The following is a 23,347-nucleotide window of genomic DNA, read 5'->3' as shown; positions in this document are numbered from 1 at the left end:
GTGTTTCTATCCAGGAATAATTTCTACATTCATTTTACATGCTAAGTGTTTCCTATCTCTGCATAATAAACTGTAAACAGGAATAGATGGCACAATGTCCCTTAATATTTCCTGGTAATGAAGACACAAATGTACAGTGAGTGCTGATAAATATAGATGAAACATAAGCTATTCTCCTAGTCGGTATTGTTACCTTTAAAACAAATGCATTTTTGTGGTAAAAGCATAATCATAGCTAATGCAAAAAAATGACAGAAGATTGAAACTGTCCTTGTAACTACATAGAAACTTTGTAAAAGTCCTGTTAATCACTGCTGCTTTAAAGGCTCCAGAGCTGAAGGTGAGATACTCGAAACCACATCATTTTGTTTCTCAACAGTCAACTGTGAAGAACTCCTTGGGCGACACAGCAGAGGACAACGCTGAAAGTGACCTCCATTAGCACTCCAAGAGAGCACGTTTCAACACAACACTGAGAAAACAATGAGGATGGCAGAAGGAGGCATCCTCACTAGCCTGGACTTCCCTTTCCTTTCCATGAGGCCTTTCAACAAAATCTTAGCCCCAAGATCATATGAATCTGTTGTGTAGAGCAAGGCACTGCTGTCTTCTAGAGTGGCATTTTTAACCACTTGCTTATGACATAGTTTATTAAGGTAACACCACCCTCAAAAATGCATCTCATGGGAATATCCTATTAAACTAGCTTTTGCTCTGACTCAAAATCTAGTTTGAAATGCCCAGAGAGAGGGAGTGTTCATTATTTCTTATGTGCTGCTGCACATTTTAGTGGGAAAAAGAGTTTAATTTCCTGTAATATCAAGGGTTTCCTCTTTAAAAAGCCAATCAGGTGCGAAGCCCCACATAATGAACCTGCTTGGATCTGTTTGCTTACTCTTTTTTCTAAAGCTCCTTCCTGACTGCCAAAGAAATAAAAGTTATCCTCTGTTCTCCTGTGGTAACTATGGAAACTCTGTTTTATTAAACTAACCACTTAACTTCAAGGCTTGTGTTGCAACACTAAATGTGCTATTGAGTAACTCTATACTAAACAACCTTACAATATCAAAACATTTTTAATAAAGTTCAAAGAGCACTTGTTGATTCAGAAATGAGGCTTTTTATTATATAAAGAGAATTTTCTCTACTTATTTTATTATATAGATTGTTATACAGTATGCTCAATATTTATGCTTAGACATTTTCAATTTTCCTGATCCATTTTAAAAAGATTCTTTAGAAATTTTTCCCCATAAGTCTGCTGCTTTTCCCAACAGTAACTATTTTTCATTAATATCTTTACCATATTCTGTAAATTTGAATTAAAAGAATAGTCACTTATCTTCACTATCTATGAAATATGGAATGATAGAAGCTACTGAAACTTAAAAGAAAGTGACATGACCCCCAATTGTTGAGGCCAATAGGGCACTGGATTTTTGCAGAATGATTTTCTGATTTTATTCTCAATGTAGTGCTGGATGGGCTTCTAGAAAATGATATTTCCTGAAGAACACATCCCTAGAGAGATTCAGAGAACTTTGACTAAAAAAAAAAAAAAAAAAAAAAAAATGTCCCCAAAGGCCAATTGGAAAGTTACAAATACTTGAGAATGTACTTGGCCTGGCTAAATTATGTATTACAGCCATATTTTTATATAGTTACACAGCGGTCAAAGGGGACTAGATGGTCAACATTAAATAGCTAAAATTAAATGTTTAGAATCTATTTGGAACTTTCCAAGGAATTTTCCCCTTTGGTGTCAGAACTATAAAATCTTTCTGCAAAAAACATGACTTGTCACTTATGTAGTAGATCAAGTGACAGAATCTCACAGAATTCTGCATCCCAATTGTTTTTTTTTTAAAGATTTTATTTATTTATTCAAAAGAGACAGAAAGAGAGAGAGACAGAGACAGAGACATAGGCAGAGGGAGAAGCAGGCTCCATGCAGGGAACCCAACATGGGACTCGATCCCGGGACTCCAGGATCACACCCTGGTCCAAAGGCAGGTGCTAAACTGCTGAGCCACCCAGGGATCCTCCCAAATTGGGTTTTGATGGCACCTTCATCTTGATTTCTGTGTTGTGCCTGATATTACCACACGTCTATCTGATCTGCTCTGTGCTAGTGTAGGCTCATGGAAGTCAGAGGCTGATGTCTTGTTGACCTTTCACTGCAACATAATGCTGTGGCTATAGTAGGTGTTCAATACACGATTATTGGATTAAGTAAGCCAAAAAATACTTTTCAGATGCTTGAGATAATTTATATGAAAAATTATAGTTTATGATTTAAACTGGCCCTTTCATAAGAATAAAAGTCAAAGGTAAATTTAGAATATAGTCTTATTTCTTTCAAATTTAACAAGAAAACAATCTAAGAAGATCTCTAATTTATTTAAACTATTTCCAGTTCCTAGTTCTTCATCATTCATTTTCTTATTTGTAATGTGCCAGAATGTCCTATTATGCACTCAAACATTTTATTTTAAATGAGATTTATCCATATGCTCCAAACTGACAACTTTTATTTTAGAGATAAGATGGAACTCACTATGAGGGAAGACAAAAGCAATCTACTAGTTTTATCAAAACAGTAAAGTGATACAGTGTTTTCTAAATATATTTAGCTCACCTTTACCGAAATCTGGTTTAAATACTCACACACTCTCTTCCTTAGTCATCATGATGTGCTTATGAGGAGGTATTATCAATTTTACATGTGAAGAAAGGAAATGAAGTGAACTCATTACCTTACCCAGTATTCACACAGGTAGCAGGAGATAGAACCAGGCTCCGTATAACCATCTGCTCTTAAGTACTAGGCTCAGCATACTTTGGGACTGTCGAGTCAGCCCTCTCCCTAGAGCAGGGACCTTGCCTTCCATCCATTGACATTCCATTCCTCTTACCCTTGCTCAGTTAAACACAGATTCACTAACCATTCCAATAAAGCTACGTACTCATTTGCACCTTGAAAAATACAAACAAAAGCATCATGTGGAGAACTGTTTCTTTTTTTTCTCCTGTGGGGAGAGGTGTAGCAAAGCATAAGATGGAATTCTCAGAGTGGGTGGTAACCAGCATTAGGATCTACAAAATCAATATTCCAATTCCTAAAGACAAGCAGTCTTGGCTCCTGAGAAATTTTTCCCTTCTTTGTTCACACACATGAAATTTTTCACTGGATTTATATCACCAGCTGTAAAATATCTCCCATCTATTGGTTGGCTCATCTACTGTATTAGTTTTTTATTGCTGCTATAACAAATTTCTAAAAACTTATGGACTTAAAAAACCACAAGTATGTTCTCTTACGGCTCTGCAGGCCCTCAGTCTGGTACGGCCTCGCTTGGCTAAAATCAAATCAGGCTGCACTCCTTTCTAGAGGCAGAAAGAATTCATTTCCTTGCTCATTTGGGCTGTTGGCAGACTCCAGTTCCTTGCTGTTACAGGACTGAGGTCCCTGCTTTCTTGCTGGCTGTAAACTGAGAGCCAGTTCCGTTTTCAGTTTCTAGAGGTGGCTGAATTCCTTGGCTCATGGTTCTGTGCCTCCATCTTCAAAGCCAGCAATGGTGGGTTGACTTGAGTTTTTCTCATGTGGTATCTCCCTGACTCATTCTCCTACCCTTCTCTTAGGGAACATATGATTCATTGGGCCTACTTGGATAATTTTGCATAGCCTCCTCATCGCTAAATTCTTAATTTCATCACCTTCCTTTTGCCTTGTAAGACAACATATCCACAAAGTTCAGGAATTAGGATGCAGACATCTTTGGGGGGAGGGGGACATTATTCTGTCTAGCACATTCTTTAGCTACATATATGAATTCTGACTATGTTACTTTAACAAAGTATTAATGCTCTTCATATGAGCCATGTGAAGTCACAATCAGGATAATCAAGTGTATGCATGCCTCAAAAACAAAACAAAAAAAAAGGACGAATATAACACAAATTATCACGACAATACCAACATTAACAAAAGCGAACATCTTTGGTTGTCCCCCAGAACCAAGTTCCTCAACTTCTCAAGTTTTTGAAGGCTGCTGAAAAGTTAGGAATCTTTTCTCTTTGGGGGTAAAGTTTATTTTTAAATAGTCTTTACTTACCTTCCCTAATATTCATTGGATTTGAACTGGAGCATTTCCATTGCTACTGATGAGAAGCATCATTGGAGGAAAAATGGAAAGAAAAAAAAAAGAAAACTTAATTAAATGGCAATTATCTACAGCTTATTAACTATATAAAACAATCCTTTCAAGTAATTTACATACTGACTATTAGAGTATGGGTTGGGGTACTACCACTCTTGAATAGTCAAACGTAGTATTCATTCAAAAGAATCTCCCTCAACAGGAAAAACAGGTGTCTACTGTCATCAGAAAATGCTTTGTAGATTTGAGCCCCTTTGTATATAAATATATTTGAGAACCTTTTCTAGGGACACACCTGAGAGGGAAAGTCTTAAAAAAAAAAAAAAAAAGAATCAGTGGTTTAACACTAATTTCTAATCAGATCCTACAGAAAGGAACAGCCCGCACGGCAGCTGTACTTTTCCCAGGGTTAATTACCTTTCACTGCTCTCTGCTAATGAGTCAGCTGTTCCTGTCACTGTGCACTACACTGGTTCATCTGGAGCTCTAGTTGTGGACAAACACCGAGTGACAGTCCTATTTACATACGGGGGTGTTTGTTGTGCAAAGATTTCAAGGGATTTTTTTTAAATCCTTTAATTTTCATGTGTTTCCATGCTAAAAATATTTTTACAAATAAGATTTTACTCAATCAACTATTCTTGTCCCCCCAGGCCACCAGATTTGCCTGTAGTCTGTGTAAAAGGCCAAATCCCTGGGAAGTGGCAAACTTCATCACTTCTACAGACAGCTTTGTCTTACTGATTCCTCAATATCGTTACCAATTACCCTATCAGGATGAGACAGCCTTGAAAGTTTGTAACTTTCTTCTTTTTCTAAAAAGATTGCTATAGAAAATTAAATTCGAAGACAGAAAGTAATTTAAGATAGAAGGATGCAAAACAAACAAAAAAGACACAAAACATACTTTAGGTTTATTTGTACATGAAACATGAACTAGAAAATTGAATTTTCAAAAAAATTTAGACATGAAAACTGCTTTCACCTAATATTTCTAGATCATTGTGGGATATGTATACATATACGTGTATGTAGATGCATGTGTGCATGTGCATATACATATACACACATATGATTTATTACACAGATAACAGCTCTGCTACCCAGATAATAGTTCTGCTCTTCATCTCATAATGTAGACACAGTGTACCTTTTTGTATTTTTTAACATTGCAGCCATGAGGTTTACACATCTCTGCTTCCTTTTTTATTCCAGAGGGGACTGAGAAGCAATATGCAAACATAAAGCATTTATCTAGGTCCATTTGACAACCTCCAAAATGCCCCTGAATAGAGGCTACTCTCCCCCTGGTAAGTTTCTTGCTTTAACCCTTAGAGCAATGGCTGGTCAGATTTAAGTATGCATAAGGATCACCTGGGTACCTTGTTAAAATGCAGGCCCTGATTCTGACACCCTGATGTCCTGCATTCCTAATAAGGGGCCAGGTACTCCTGCTGGTCCATGGACCACCCTTTGATGAGCAAAGTGTCACAGCAGTGATTCTTAAACTTCAGCCAGTGTCAGAATCACTTGGAGGGCTTGTTAAAGCACAGGCTACTGATTTAGTACTTCTGGAGTGGGGCATGAGAATGTACATTTCTAGCAAGCTCCCAGATGATGTAGTCACTGATGGTTTGGGGATCACACTTTGAGAAGCATCACCTTAGATATTCACTATTAAATGCACAGAAGAATCCTAATTCCCAAAGGCAAAATATATCCACATGGAACAGAAGCATTGCCACCTTATTCTAGAGATATTTATTTGCTCTATTTTACTATTTTACGATAGAAAGAAACATAAAAAAGTGAATGTTCTGGTCCATCTTTAAATACATTCTGAGAACCACTTTATAGCTTATTGAACTTGATCTTCCCTTCAGATGAAGCCATTCATGTCAAGAAAGAAATAGCAATTAAGTACTTCTTCATTACAGGTGCCATTATCAAATGTAAGCTCACAAATTACAAATCTAAGACTGCACAATATTTAAACTTGGCAAAAGCAAATAAAATATGGAATGAGTTAATTTAAAATCATATAATAAAAACAGATTTCAATGTCAAGTAATGATGAAAATTTCTTTGAGACTTCAATGTTTACCAGTCCTAGTAAACTCTGACATTTGCTACCTGGTACAACGAGTTTCTCATAAACACCATGAGAAGTATTCTCTTTTGATCATTGCTATTTTGAAGAACACACTATCTTGAAATCTCCTTAAAAGACAAAAAATTTAAAAAACCTTTTAGTCTAATACTAAAAATACGTTTGCATTTCTGTTCATGTAAATATCTCAGTGCTAAAGCTCTTAAAAGGGCATTTTGCAACATCATTTATAAAAATAATACATATCTTAGATAATAAGAAAAAAATATATAGAATGAAACCTTGTTGGGTGTGATTTAGCAAAGAGATGGAGGATGAGTCTCCCAAATGCCAGGTTTCTCACTGAACAGAAGTTAGGTGCTTTAGCATTGATTTACTCAGGCCAGGAAAAGCTACTCAGTAACCTGAAACATGGACTTATTACATCGTACTCCAGTAAAGCTGGGAAAATATGGCACGATGTAAGAAATATCAGTAAGCACAGGAGAAAGATCTTGCAATGAACCACAACCCCTTTGGAATTCTTGCTACCACCTATTTGGTTTTGCTATCTTACTGATTTCTTTTTAAACAATGCTATTTTAAAAATATCAATCTCATTAAGTGCAAGAAAATGATAATATCACAAATAAGGAATTTGATTAATATCAGTGTAACCAGCCCTCTTGATATAGAACAGTATTATTTAATAAGTTCATTAACATATTTACACAAGTGTTTATTAAGCACCAATTCTTCTGGAGAAGAGGGAAAAACATTTATGTAAATAGGTGGAGTCTTAGTGAGTGGAGAGGGGTGTATGATGTGTGCCACTCTAATGGTACAGATATACCTGCTGTACAAATCAAAGAGGCAATAAAATGAAATTCTTTGAGGAGATGTGGGTGCTGAATTTATTTTTTGGTAACATGGAAGGACAATCTGATGAGTTTGACAAGAATCCTCCCCTGGAAGCACAAATATCAGGGTATATAATTTGAGTGAAGAACTCATAATCATACACATTGAGAATGAAAATGCACATTGTTGTCATGGGCCGAGCCTGCATGTGAATATCCAGATCCTAACTGATCTTTCTCCTTGGATGGTTTTTAAGACTTACAATGAATCAGACTAAATATGTGCCTTTGGTCATTTGAACATCTGGTTTTATAGTTGTCTCATGTGATTAATCAGAGGTCAGTACAGTTCACATCAGGTATTTTGTCCTATGCTTATCCAATTCCAGTCTATTATATTTATTGGTTTTCACTGGCCAATTGGTTTCTCTTTATGTCAGTGTTTCATTAGCTGTGGCAGATTACTGAGGGAATCTGACCTGAATTTTCTGTCAGAGGTAACAGACTACATATTTTTGGCTACGTTAAATTTTTCCCCAAAAAGCGCATGTGGTAAGAAAATGCCTTGGAATATCTATGGCATCCCTTCTAATATAATCTAATATGCACACTGTGTTGTCATAGTGAATGATAAGAGTGCTTGTGAAATGAAGGCTTTACATCAGAGATCTGTGTGAGTTCCCTTTCATGAGGTTAACCCCTCCTGCCCCAAGTCTGGGTTCTGCGTTCCTGTAAGCTTTGCCTACCTCACATAGCAGCTGGCCCACCAGGACGAATCACTGTTGACATAGTCATCATCTGCTCTAGATTGGATGCTCCTGCAGGGCAAGGGCAATCTCCTTTTTGCTTCCCTTCATAGATAAAGTGCTCAACAAAAATGTTGACTGAGTGCCAGTTGACTAGTTATTAAGAAAACCGGGAACCATGACAAATTCACTACCTCTGTGATATGAATTTTAGGAAAACAATGGATGAAATATTTGGAGATAAATAGGAAAATAGCTATATGATGTAGCAAAAAGTCATGCTGGTGAAAACACACGTTAGAGATTAGCTAAGAGTAATAAATGTAATGCTGTAAAGTAGATTATTGAACTATTGATATTTCTAAAGACTAGCGAAGTAGAAAATAATAATTTTATAAACAGTTTGCTTATAAATTGAGATTAATTTTACAAACAAACAAACAAAAAAAGACCAAAGCATAGGCAATACTACTACATCCTACCTAAGCCACTTGAAGGCAAAAGGAAGGTGTTAAAATTTAAGGACTACCACTGCCAGTTCAACATGTTAAAATTAAGAGAGCTGCACATTACAAATGGCTAAAAAGATTAAGTGGAGCAGTTTTCAAAAACATGAAATAACATAAAAAGATAACACAAGAAACATAATATTTATCATGAAAATATAAATGACTGTTGTACGAGGCCTACTGATCTCAAGTTAGTGGAGGTGGGGAGGATAGAAAGTAGTAAGATGATGCTTCGAGTGAAATAAATTTAGGAGAGAAAAGTAAAAATAAAATCAGGTGAGTCTTTCAGCTGTCATTGCCATTAGTTTGTGCATTGACACTGACTCAGGCACCAGACCAGGCATTTTATGTTTCCATTATCTTATTTAAACCTCACAACAACCTAAGGACATTGATATCATTGTTTTTCCCAATTGAAGTTGAGCAAACTTAGGTCACACTGCTAGTAAGAGCTACTAAATCACATCTGATGCCAATGTTTTTCCTGCTATGTAGCACTCGCTAAAAATGCACTGTGACACTAGACAACTCTGTCTTTCGAGCAAACCATAGAAAGATCCACAATGATAAATGGGGTCAAGGAATATAAGTTTTTGTGCTGCATTTAGACTGGATATAGGCTGGACAGAATGTTCAGAGAATCAGTAATAAACACAAAGATAATAGAGACACTGAAGTATGGTTTGGAAAAAACCGTAAAGCCAGTACGTAGGGAATACAGTGATAAATGATCTAGGAAATGTTTTGTCGATGACTGGAGATCCTGAGCACTGGCCCAAGGCAGCAGATTTAGAGAGTGCCATGCTTTGTCGCTGAGTTAACACTGACGCAACTTGAGATCCTAATTGTAGCACCTGCTAGTTCTTGATCTCAGAACTATGTAACCTCCCTAATATTCAGGTGCTTCATCTAATAAAAAGGTGCAATAACGGAACCTCCCTCTAGACCTGTGAGGATTACATGAGGTGTCACACATAACAGGCAAGTCACACAGTAGAAATTCTGCAAAATTCCATGACCTAAAAAGAGATCACTTCTTAAACAAAGCCCACAGGTAAGTAGTACTTCGTTCATAACGCTGTGTGGTCATGGTGAGGACATGTCTTGATGACATTGATTAAATCTTTGGATGCTAAACAGACAATTTTCTTCAAGAGAATATGCAGTTACTAGGAACATTCATTAAATATTCAGTCAAAAATATTAGTCGACTTTTTAATTTTACTATTCTTTGTGGTAGATACCGCTATAAATGTTTTATGCATATTAGTTGTTAACTCAATTTGCACGACAACTATATGGATTAGGGATTATTTATTATTCCCATCTTTCAAATGAGAAGCTTAAAACAGAGAAATATTTGCCCAGAGTCACGCAGCTAGTGAGCAGCCTGCTGGGAATCGAACTCTAGCTCCAAGGTGCATGTGTTTAATCACAACAGTCTGTCATCATCATCATGAGATAGGTGATAGAGAAGCAGGGATAGGCAGCAGAAATTGTATTCCAGCATGGGAATCAAACCAAAAGCCAAGGAAACAAAAAATATACAATACAATCTAAAGCAATGATAAGTGTTATTGGAAAACAAGGCAGGCTGAAAGATAGGGGGTATTTCAGATTGAAGTAGAAATAATCTTTATTCACTTGAGAAAGAGTAGGAAAACCATGTGCCTGGGGTGAAAACAAAGCCTTCGTATCTAGAATATATAAAGAATGATTGCAACTCAATAAGAGAAAGACAGGGGATCCCTGGGTGGCGCAGCGGTTTAGCGCCTGCCTTTGGCCCAGGGCGTGATCCTGGAGACCCGGGATCGAATCCCACGTCGGGCTCCCAGTGCATGGAGCCTGCTTCTCCCTCTGCCTATGTCTCTGCCTCTCTCTCTCTCTCTCTCTGTGTGTGTGACTATCATAAATTAAAAAATAATAATAATAATAATAATAAAAAAATAAGAGAAAGACAAATCACCCAATTAAAAATGGGCAAAAGGACTTGAATAGACACGTCTTCAAAAAAGACATACAAATGAACAATAAGCACATGAAAAGGTGTTCAATATTATTAGTCACTAGGGATGTGCAATTCAAAACCACAATGAAATGCCACTTTATACCTGGTAGGATAGCAATAATGAAAAAGACTGACAATAACAAGGGTTGGTGAGGATATGGTGGCATCTTGGACCTTCATACACTGTTGATGGGAATGCCATTTTGTTGCAGAGTCTTTTCCAATGCAACTGCATTGGAAAATAATCAGGCAGTTCTTCTAATTGTTAAACATAGTTACTATATAATTCATAGATTCAACTCCCAGGTATATGCACAAGAGAAATGACAACATGTCCACATAAACACCCCAAATGTCCATAAACTAATGAGTGGATAAAATGTAGTATATCCAATCAAGGGAATATTATCCAGCAATAATAAGGAATGAAGTAACGTTATGTACTGAAAGATAGGTGAGCCTTGAAGACGTGCTAAGTGAAAGAAGCCAGTCACAGAAGATGACATGTTGTATGATTCCATTTATATGAGATTTCCAGAATAGGCATAGCTATAGATACATAAAGAATAGGCATAGCTACAGAAACATGAGGTAGATTAGTAGTTACCTAGAGCCTGGGGTGGAGGGAGGATTGCAGGGTGATGGCTAAGGGGGTGCAGAGTTTCTTTGGGGGAAGCAAAATATTCTAAAACTAATTATGGTGCTGAAAATACTAAAGACTATTGAACTGTACACCTCATATTGTATGGTATGTGGATCATACCTCAATTAAGCTGTTTTATAAAACAGTGGAGCCATACAGACTATTGAAAAGAGTCTGCATTTTAAGTATGATGGGACGTCATGAATGACCAAGCAGAGGAGTGATCAGAAGGAAATCAGTTTCTAGGCCATGGCAGTCATCTGGCTGTGTAAAGGGGGTCTTTGTCTGGGACAGAGGTAGTAAAAGTAAGAAAGCTAACAGTTGGAAGTTCTGTCTCCAGGATAAAATAAGGTAAAAATACCAAAAGAAAAGATACTAAGACCAGAAATGTATCTACTGTCTGTTATGATCTAAACTCATTGCTCCTAACATGTCTGACACTGTCCTGCATGGAGAGAAGCCATTCTCATCCTCTGCTCTTCATCCCTTCCTGCTCCTGGCTCCAGAGGAAAGGACACTCTCCATTTCCCCTTTACTCTTCCTAATTTAAAAGGAGTTCAAATCAGAGAGGAATGTCCCTAGATCTTCTGGTTCCCATTAGTCTTCTGAGTTTCTATGCCAATATCAATTATAGGGATCCCTGGGTGGCGCAGCGGTTTAGCGCCTGCCTTTGGCCCAGGGCGCGATCCTGGAGACCCAGGATCGAATCCCACGTCAGGCTCCCGGTGCATGGAGCCTGCTTCTCCCTCTGCCTGTGTCTCTGCCTCTCTCTCTCTCTCTCTGTGTGTGACTATCATAAATAAATAAATTAAAAAAAAATTAAAAAAAATATCAATTATAAATAACACTTAGGAATTAAGTAAAGCCTTTTGTTTTTAATCATATGATGTGAATCTAATGATAAAAACTAGCATGTTAAAATCATTTATAGTCTAAAACCATTTTACACAGAGTTGATATCAAATTTGTTGCCTAATTTTTCAGGGGATGTTGAGGCTATCAACTCTGAATGTCTTGGCCTCTCATCTCTACACTTACAAATTTATTTCTGTCTCCACTGCTCCCTTTGCTCTAGTTTTAGAGGAAGAGGCTTTCTCCTTCCAAGGGCAGGTTCTCCATTGAGCTCTATTGCATTTGCTTCTTACTTCATCTAACTGGTTTTTCTTACATACCTTTAAATTTTTCAGTCTTCTTAATCTCTCTGGTTCCTTCTCTTTAGCATATAAGTATATATTGCTAACTCTGTTCTTGAGAGTCAAACTTCTTAAAGTCCCCAGAGGCTTTTTGTTCTCACTTTCCCTTCCCTACACAACCCATAGCCATCTGGCTTTCAAGCCCTGATTCCACTGAAGTTTCTCGGCTAAGATCACCTGTGACTTCCTACTTGACATATTTTGTGCTGCATTTTCAGTCTGTGCTCTGAGTAATTAGCAGTATTGCTGAGTCTTTCCTTAAGAAATTGTATCTTTGTTTTGTCTGTCACTCTGGATTTCTTCGGTGTTCTTCTTCATTGGTTCTCCTTTTCCCATTTACATATTGATATTCCCAGGGTTCCTAATTTTGGTCCCTTCCTCACTATAGTCTCCTCAGAAGCTACATCCTAATGTCCATCTCTCCATTCCAACTAAATCTCACTCTTGAATTCCTGATGCACTGGCCCACTGTATAGCAAACATCACCACCTGCTTGTCTTATATTTAATGTGCACATCATCTTTTCCTCAAAATAACCTCTTCCTTCTGAGTCTCCTATCTTGGTTAACCATCCACACACTGTAATCCAAGCCAGATGGTTGTCATTTATGACTTGTCACCAGTTTTCAAATCTATGTCCTGGGTTTGCCTCTTGCAGAGCACAGATCCCACTGTATTCTGAATATCAGTATGCTGTGTCACCTACTATGCTGTGATGTCTTACAGTGCTTAGGTTGTGTCTACACTGCTTGACGCAGTTGCTGGAACATAGTAGATTCTTCGTGTTTTTTGAATGAATAGATTCAAGACTCTTTAAATGCTTCTTTGAAATCTTCCCTGATGTTACCTCCAAGTGAAGTGGTCATTCTGTTCTTCAGGCCATAAATTTACCTTTTAGAGGAGAAATGGAATTGGCAATGCCTGATGAGATGCTCTGGCCCATATGCATTAGGGTTGAGTGGCAGAGTGGAATTGCATGTGACCACAGACTATTTTATCTTCGCATAGGCCATTATGATACACGAGCCTACATAAACTGTTCACAATGTTTTAGTATTGATATACACATTTTTCACTTGACTCTATTGGAAAATTTAGTACATGTAAAATACAAAAATATCTGAAAACGTATCTAGCTAGAATAAAATGTTTTATTTATTTATTTACTTACTTACTTATTAATTTTTTAAGTTGGCTCCATACCCAGCATGGACCCCAACGAGGGGCTTGAACTCATGACCCTGAGTTCAAGACCTGAGCTGAGATTAAGAGTCGACACTTAATCCACTGAGGTACTGAGGCACACCTGGAATAAAATATTTTAATCTCTTGTGAACTTAATGTAACCCTAGGAGAGGTTTTATTGTAACTAAAACTCTTCATTTTTATATTCTTTCTTTCTTTAACAATCACTTGTGCATTTCTCACAATGTTCAAAGCTTTTTCAGTAGATTCTGAGAATTAAATGATTTTAAATACAGTTTCTCTTCTAAAGCCTTTTTATCAAATATCACTAACTTGACTCCTTTTAGTTACTATTATATTTTCAATATGATATTTGCAAAAGATCCAAAAATGCTTTTACTTTAATATTCTATAGTGATTTAAGGAAACTACATGAGTATTGTGACAATAACTTCCTAATTAAGATCTAAAATGCAAAAATAAATACTATCTATCTATCTATCTATCTATCTATCTATCATCTATCTCTCTATATATCTGCAACTGTAATCTATGTTTCCAAATATTTTTTTAAGCGAAGTGAAACCTTAACAAGCCCATAGATAGAAGGCACAGAGGTCAAATGTGCAGCAGTTAGTGCGCCCTGCCTGAGGCCATAGGTCAATCAGAGCTCTGACCCTGCAGCCATGGATTCCCTGGCAGCTTGCCCCACTGCCCCATGGCACAGTCTTCTCATCTATGAAAAGAGGCTGATAACAGAACTTCACTTTACCCTATAGGCTGTTGCTCTGGTTGTGGCTGTTGTGTGAATTAAAAGAATTCATAGACGGAAAGTACTTAGAAGAGTGGTTGGCACCATGTCAGTACTATCTTATTATTATAATAGAAAAACACATGTCTTCTGCTTGACACCAAACTACTCAGAGGAAGAATTCAATTATCAGACCTTTTTAAGTATCAATGTTGATGCTCACAGATTCTGTGAGCTAAGATTTCTGGCTATTTGGCCAAATGTTTAACTTTTGATCTGATGTTTAGCATCAGAGCTAAAGCTCATTCGGTTCTTAGCGTAGGTTATTTCTGATATCAAGGTTAATTGGCATGCTAAATATGTATGTCTTAGAGAGGTGTAATAAAGGTTTATGCTGTCTCTGAATTATTTTTCAAACTGATAGGATGTTTTCATTATAAAAAGTTCACAGAGTTATAGAATTTGGGGAATGAAAGGACCATAGGGGTTACGTCACCCAGCATAACCCTTACTATGACAAATGTTATCAGTAAGGAAAATAAAGCAACTTGCCAAGTCCCAATCATTCGACTACTAAATGACATTTAACTACGAGTGGAACCCAGACATACTTGAGATCTACTGTCATTTGACACAAAGTTGCTGACATTGTTTTCTGTTTTTTTTTTAATACTTTGTGCTCAGACACCATATAGCATAGGGACACATTAAGAGAATGGATTTAGAGAGCAGTTAGATTTTGGGCTCAAGCTTCAATCCTGGTGGTGACCTAAGGAAAAAAACTTCTTAATGTCTCCGTTTCAGTTGCTTCATCTGCAAAAAGGAGACAGGAGTGGAAATGCTGAGTATTGAATTATATAATACCTATAAGGAATTTAACAGCATAGGTGGCTCAGTGTAAGCACCTGGTAAATGTTAAGGGTTATTATTATTACTGTTGTCATATATATCATCGTTGTTGTTTTTTTAATTTATTAATTTATTTATTTATGATAGTCACATAGGGAGAGAGAGAGAGAGGCAGAGACACAGGCAGAGGGAGAAGCAGGCTCCATGCACCGGGAGCCCGACGTGGGATTCGATCCCGAGTCTCCAGGATCCCGCCCTGAGCCAAAGGCAGGCGCTAAACCGCTGCGCCACCCAGGGATCCCTATATCATCGTTGTTATGAAAAAAATTCATATGCACGTTTGTACCAAAAGTTATTTTTCTTATTTGCCAAACCCTAATAGTTCTTGAATTAACGATTTACCCAAGTCAAGTCAGAATCCTTCAGCTACTTAATGATATTTAACTATGAATGGTGTGTGTGTGTCTGTGCGTGCATGTGTGAGGTGGGAGACGTATATGTGCACATTTCCATTATTTGACAGAGCCAAGATCTGAGATCCCATGGCTTTTTCAAATTCCCCTCATCTCACTTGCAATCTGCTGTGATATGGCCTGTATATCAACTCTAATCTGCAAATCTTGGCCCTTGGAATCCTCAGGTTGATAAGGTTTACAGAAGATAAGGATTACAGAAGAAATGGTTCCAAGGAACTAAGTGAATCAGGTATAGAACACCAGCAAACTTCAAACGTTTATGGTAGCAAATAAGGACCCCAGGAAGATACCTGCCATGGGAAATCTGATCAGTTCATGATTTCATACAAAAACAACAACAACAAACACTTGGAAATTTGACATTTAAGCCAAAAAGTTGGCATCAAAATGTACAAACTGTTTTACAACCTAAAATCTATGCCTGAAAGGTTAGTCAATTGAACCTAAGTATTTTAGAAAAATAAAGCTGGTGGAATATTTTATTAGTTCAAAAAGCCTATGTGAAATATATTTAATTGACCTGTGTAAACCAATGTAGGCAGTATTTGGAAAGGTTTTTTATTTGTTTGTTTTGTTTAGACTTGGAACTTGCCTTTCAGGAGTAAAATGATAGGGCTTTAATCCCTAGGAAAAAAAATTCCCAAATACATCATAGAATCTAGGATAATCCTTCATGAAGTCAGAAGCAAAAAAAGAAAAAAAGGAAAAAATAACTTCCTCTACCATTAAAAATAACCACAACAGCAACCCTGGTCTCCATTCTTTCATTTCCTCAGGTCTGACATTCTGCAGATGACCGCCCTTATTTGTCTCTACATGTTTTCCAAAATATAAAAGTGAAATAGAGTCCCAAGGGCACTGTACTTGAAAGGTTATGAGAGTTAGAGAATTTTAACCATGCCTGCCAAATCAGCAGATGGCTTGTGATTATAATTATATGCATCAATAAAACGAATAATCTTTACAAAATTTGAATTTCTACTAAAGTAAGGGATTTAGTAAGCAGATGCAACAGAATGCATTTTCTTTAACCCTTTTGGTAGACACTGGTATCTTTTACACAAAAAAAAGATCAAGGGATCTGCACATAATAGGTTGTACACTCTAATTTTTGCCCCCATTCTAAAGTAGTCATATTGTCAGCCTCAATCTTTCCTTGATTTCATTTTCTTCATGAGCATATTTCTTTCTCGTCCCCTTTTCACCCTTCAGAATAGAAATGTTTAGACTAATTCCTACCATTGTTTGATATTTGAAAGAAGAAAATTTTAAAGTGGTAAATACCTTCATTCAAATTCATATCAAATATACTATGGAAACAAAAGAGCAAACAGTGGGTGCGTCTTTCTATCTAATCGCATTCTTTACAAATTAGATTTCCAATAACAAAATTTTTCATTTTTTTGTTTTCTGATTCTCTTTAACCTACATTCCAGGGATTAAAATACTGTTTATTCTACTGAAATAATTAACTATTTCATTTCTGTCTGGTTCTGCATAACATCATAAGTAATGATAACTAAGTTTTGTCTCATGCCAAGTCTGAATTTCTTCATATAGAAATATGTTTCAATACATATATGATACATTTGAAAAAAAAGATAAGGCAAGATTTACACACTGGCCTTTAGCTATATTTCCCCTTCATGAGAAAACACTCAAAATTTAGGAAACAAAATTAAACTTTTAAATGTTGGAAATGGTGGAAAAAGTATTACTGAAATTCACATACTTATTTTTTAATGAAATTGTGATGTAAATGTTTTTCATGGAATTATCAAGTGTAACTCTTCGTTAAGACAGTATATCAATTAACATATTTATGACAAATCAACAAATAGAACATTTAGGAGTACTTAGAGAACCTGTATTTTGTGTAGCTATCTCTGGCACCTTCATATTTATACTGTATAAATCAAGTAAATTAAAATGTTCCGATCTAAAAAGTTATTATATATTCTAGGTAACCTTATTTATTAGTACAAATAAGTTACTAATAAGACTTTGAAGGCTTTGACAATTTTGTGGGTCAACACAATTTACTTGTGGATATAAGATTTATGAGATCAGAAATTCTTCTTAGCTACAAGATCCTCTCAAAGGTGCAACTTAAATGTGCAGGTTGAATCCTGTCAGAAAAAAATATTCCTACAATCACAATCTGAAGAATTAAACTGAAAAAGTAGTAATTTTTGCCCAGAAGCTTACAAATTTATGCAAAAGTTGACAAAACAACAATTCAAATACTTAAAAAGAAATTCAAGTGTCTCTTAGAGTTCACTGAAATGGAATTTTAAAACATTCAGCAATAAGCTATGTTCAAGTTTCTTTATCCAGGTGATAAAATAAAATATTTTTCAATCATAACATCCTGGAAGAGGGATTTTTTTTTTTTTTTTTTTACCAAATCCAAAGTGTCAACCATCTAAGCCAAAAACTTATGAAATGAATCCTAAAGAGGCAAAAATTAAATATATTAATTTTAAAAATAAGAAAGAAATGAGGAGTAAACCTAATAATATTATTACATCAAGACCTTTCCTATAACTTAGTACTTAAATTATAGATATTCCACTTTGAAATTAGATAAAATTAAGTATTTCTGCTTACATAAAGTTAAAGTTGAAATTCATGAAATTCTAAGGTATACTTTGGATTGCCATTAATAAGACTATGTATAATAAGCCAATATAGCCATGTATGCTTAATGTGCACTTAGTATGTTTAACTTATTACCTTATGCTGGATATGAGCACTCAGCCATATAAAATGGAATTTTCACAATTCTTCAAGGAATCTCACAAAATTTAAGGCTCTGGAAGGGAAAACATGAGAGAGTTCTGTACTGACGGAAGTGGATGTGTAGGAAGTATATAATATGATACTGGAGTGTCCAATTAACTGTCACAAACTCCAAGTGAAAGTTAAGAAACAAACATTCTTTGAAAACGTACCATATACCCAGGGCTCTAGGTATATTATCTAATCTAATTTTCACATGAGTCATGAGGCAAGATTTACTAGCCTGGCCTCCAACTAACAGACCAGGAAACCAAGGCCCATAAAAATTAAATAACTTATCCAGAACCACAGATTTAGTAAATGGAATAACCAGGTCTCAAACACATGCACTTGAGAAGGGGGTGTCAGAGATTCTCTTATCACTTTGTGTCACCCATATGGCATGTATAATGACTTTTTCTCTAGGAAATGCTTTATAGTTCTTAGATTGTGGATTCTCATGGGTGAGAATGAGGCCCCCCTATTACCCATAGCACCGAGTATAATCTTTTGAACAACATAGTTTTAGTAATACTTATATGTCAATTAAGTGAACCTAAATAAAAGTTCCTTCTGTTGACAGAAGTTAAGGTTCTCAAATTTCTTTAAAGAAAAAGTTATAAATCAAATAAAACCATATTTTAGTGTATTTCCATGTTAAATTTTTTAAAAATTTCTCAAATTCAGGAACAATATTTGTAGAAACAAGTTCACATAAGCCAAAAGTAATGATCTGTGCCCTCTTCTCTTAATTACAACACAGCCTTATTTTGTTCTGAAGAAGGACAACTACATTTCTGTGACAGTAATTCCACTCAGTTTTATCCGCAGTGATCCACCTGTACAGGCTTCAGTCAAGTTTGCACATCCTTTGCTGTATTGGTGAGGAGAAGGGCAAAATATTTATAGCCATTCAGAAGGCTTGTATATTTTCTGAACAACTCACTCCTGTATTTAACATGATGAACATTAGCCAGTACAGAAAAATAGATTATAATCCATAAGATTCAAATTTAAAATCTTCATAACAGAAAAAAGAAAAAAACAAAACCTCTACTATACCTATAATGCCTGAAAGAGTAAACTAGTTGCAGAACTCTATTGGAAACTGAAATTGGTAGGTAGCAATTATGGCCATTTTCATACAGCTTGCTTTTCCCATGATTTCTACCATATTGATGAGATTACATATTAGAAAATTCTTAATTTAGTAAAATCATAGCATATCTTCCCTACATATATTTTACTTGACATTACCACGACACTATTATACCTCTATTTTCACAAAATTAATTTCCTTGTCAATCCTGGTTACTATAAAAATAATAGAGTTTGTAAGACATAATATATGTTATATATAACACACATACAGTCTTAAATGAATTATATAAGTAAATTGAATGTTTGGAACACACTTAGAAGAAGAAAGTACTTTCAGACAAAAAAAAAAAAAAAAAAAAAAAGGAAGAAATATGTGACCTCTGGTCACCCAGACCATATTATAAACCTCTATTATGAATCTCTCGTAAATACTAAGTGATTTATTCTGTATTATAAAATTTCTATATTCTTATATAAATAAAAATGTTTCAGAGCAAGTAATCCAAGTTAGCAAACTGATTTCTACATAATATGGAGAGTTTTAATTTATGAACAGATGATTATGACATGCCATTCTAATATTAAATGACAATGGTTTTAAAAATTTAATCCTGACACTGATATTATGAATCCATCTATTTTTAAAACACCACACTTCTGTTAACAATACTTTTTAAAATGTTTTCAATGAGATTGTCAGAGTTTATTAAACCACTGACAATCCGCTAAGCTGATAGTTCTTAGAATAAAATATTTAATTTACCTGGATGTCTTGTAACAATATCATCCTCTCTTGAGCTAAACATCCTCTGAGTACACAAGTCTAAGGCAGACAGACATTTCAGCAAGGCAAATAAGACTTTCTGGCAACTTCCTGTTGCCATATTTCTCTAAAAGGATCCTGCAATGTTATACTTCAATACTGCAAATGCATTTTTCTAAGGGACACAGTAAACCAATGCTGCTCAGTGTCAGAGAGCTTTGATTTTTTCCCAAGTACAGCAAGCAAATAACCACTAATCCTATTCAATATTACAGATTTGCAGCAATGATTTTATTTGCAGATCCAAGAGAGATGGAATACACGAAGAACAGGCAAGCTTTTATTTTCTTGTTTTGTTGCGTTTGATTGATTGATTTTTAAGATACTGATCAAGGAAATGGTTATGCCACATATGATATTAAATATTCCTTAGCAGATGGGACAATTTTACAGTGACAAGAATGAATCTCACTGCACACAGTCCAGCTCAATTATCTTTTAAAAGCAGTAGGACTAACTAAAATCAAAGTTGCCTCATGCTTTTGAAAGTTTTTCAAACCTGAACCCACACCTGAATAGTCGTCATTTGTGAAAGCACCATTTCTCCCACAAACAGCCTACCTTCTCAAATTCAAGTTCACTTGCATTTTGGGGTACACTTCACTTGTGAAATTCAAAAACTTTTATGAAACGGCAAAACAAAACAACAATAACAACAACATAAGAGCACTGATCACTGAAGCCACATTTCCAGAAGTGATAGCAAAATCCCTTCATTCTGACCTACTTGTAGAGAATCGGACTTTCAGCCCCACGGTTAGGCTAAGATTTGTTCTACTTTCTCCCTAGGGCTTAATTGCCAGACTGACTTACCCGTGCCTCCTAGCCTTTGTTCTGCCTCTCACGCTGACATCAGGGAAGCAGTGATGTAGAATAAAGCAGGGGTGGGCTAGGTTAGTCCAGTGTTTGTGTCGTTGTGTGGTGTGCAGGGACACTCTGTGATACTCTAGTGAGCTGCTAAGCTTTTTTTGTAGGCTTTGTGTCATTTACTTAACGACCAATCTCATTAGCTGCCAGGGTACAATGGGCTGATGCATTTTCTATGTACATACTCTACACAGTGACCCTCAAGGTTGCCGAAGGTCTATTTAATCAGTCAAATGCTGAATATATTTGCAGTAAATCACTAAAAAAAGAAAAAAAATATGGGACTACCGAGGTATCTCACAGGCTTACTATTTACGGGTGGTTATTCACAGGTAATAAAATGCATGCATATTTAGCCAAAACAAGGGTAGAGTGGGCGGAGATGAATGATCTAGCTGGCACTGGTGACCTTAATTTTAGGAAACTTTTGGAATCGAAGATATTTTCTGTTTGCAAGGAACCCAGATTTAGAATTTAATTTCTGTCTTAGTTTAATCATATTAGCAAGACAAAAAAGAATTGCTTTCTTTAGCAGCTTCTCCTAACTCCAAAGTCACCCCACTTCCATCCCACCCCCTGCCCCAGAAGCTCCAGAACTGGCAAAGTTGCATTTATGCCCTCTTTCAGTTACAAGGTAAAAACCCTTTTAACTCCTATGAAAAATGAAATACTGAGAGCACTATGAATGACGACAGCTGTCCATAAGTATCAGGGAGAGTTCTATTGTCCAGCTTGTCCCTGGATAAAATGAATACTTTACAGCAGAGGCTGTTCAGCTTGGCTAAAGAGTATGGGGAGAAGGGGAGGAGGTCACTGGAGATTTCGCACACTAATTTAATCTGGGGAAAGGACAGGCTCTGCATCTCCCTTGAACAGACTGGCAGCAATCTGGGCCCCCACAGAACTATCTCCTTTTGCCTGTGCTCTATTTATTCCTTATCTCTGTTTACCAACCGCTAGGTCCCTTTCATTCACACCACGAGGCCGTTTTCCTACTATCAGTCAGCAGCTGACACTGTGGAAGAGCCTCAAAGGCAAAAAAAAAAAAAAAAAAAAAGAAAGAAAGAAAAAAAAAAAAGATCAAAACTAAACCAAAGCTGTATAAACAATGCAACAGTACAAGTAAATGCATAAACCCTGATTCTTAACCCAACCCACAGGGTGCAAACAGAATCTTTATAGTAAATCCAACAAACCCACCACAGTGAGCTATGGGCCACAAAGAAAGAAAAGTCAAAAACCATTCATGAAATCACCATCCAAAAAGAAGTACTAAAATGTAAGCTGGCTGCTGAAGCAGCCTAGCTTCCAGGGGTGTTCTTATCTCTATCATGGATCAATTACTGGCAACCAGGAAACATTTACCTTGCCCAAAAGGTGAGCTAAATATTTCAAAGGGAAACCTCACTCTTATTAAAATGCTGGCAGACAAAAAAAATCCACCAATGTGATTATAAGTTAAAGGAGGAAACAACATTAACTTTTCTAATTCCTCATCATGTTGATTTAAGTGAAACAATTCAAAGAAGTGGGCATCGGATCTCCATTACTTTTATATAAAAACACTTAAAAGTCCTGGGCAATCCAGTCAACTAAATCTTTTTTCCACATCTTATGTCAAAGTAACTAACAACAGAGGAGTTGAGAAAAGCCTACTTCATGTACAACTTGGTATCTTTTGAAAACCTCTGCAGGGTGTGAGTGAAAACAGAGACTGGGGCCACTAGTTTGAAGTGTAGAAAGAGGAGAAAAGGAAACAAGTGTTATTTTGAACCTTGCAACTTTTGAGTAAGTATGAATTTTGAATCTAATATGTGCTTTACTTACATTCATCTTGAATACTACATAATTTTGAATATTTCAACAAATGGAAAGATGCTACCTAACGGAAGTAGTTCACTGAAGTGATTCAGAATCTATATGATTCAGGTATATATGTGCATAAATTATAGTATGGATGCATACAGTGCTATCCATATACACAATGCACAAAATCAGAAAGTGCGTAATTTCTATTGCCTACAGTTCCCTACATTAAAAACGGCAACCAACTTTAAATCTCCCTGAGTTTTTCCTATCATTGAAATGATTGGAAATTATTGGTTATTGCCACAAAAATCAACACCGTATTGACTCAATCACTAAGACCTTTACTGAAAAAGGGAAGACAAAATGTAGCTCATTATCTAGGATGATCAATTGGACCAGATTTTAGTTTGTGTTTTCACCTATATGCATTATGAGCAATGAAGTCTTTACTACTTGGATCCTTTTTTCCAAATGAATTAATGAATTAAATTTATCCT

General features: G+C 36.1%; 1 protein-coding gene across 2 annotated transcripts in view; it reads right to left on the bottom strand.

Annotated features, from left to right (window-relative positions):
- LOC140620417 (suppression of tumorigenicity 18 protein) overlaps positions 1-18,284 on the bottom strand; it is a 137,846-nt gene extending 119,562 nt beyond the window's left edge. The window contains exons 1-2 of one of the 2 annotated variants that reach the window (XM_072804642.1): positions 18,206-18,284; positions 4,116-4,161 (exon numbers count right to left, since the gene is read on the bottom strand). The gene's annotated coding sequence lies outside the window, so the exon portion shown is untranslated. The remainder of the gene's footprint in view (positions 1-4,115; positions 4,162-18,205) is intronic. The other variant, XM_072804643.1, reaches the window with a different exon arrangement.
- Positions 18,285-23,347: the final 5,063 nt, after the last annotated feature.

The sequence above is a fragment of the Canis lupus genome, chromosome 28 (genome assembly GCF_048164855.1).
Source record: "Canis lupus baileyi chromosome 28, mCanLup2.hap1, whole genome shotgun sequence".
Classification (NCBI taxonomy): Eukaryota; Metazoa; Chordata; class Mammalia; order Carnivora; family Canidae; genus Canis; species Canis lupus.
Note: the sequence above shows the minus strand (reverse complement) of the source record. Positions and strands in the feature narration are given on the sequence as shown.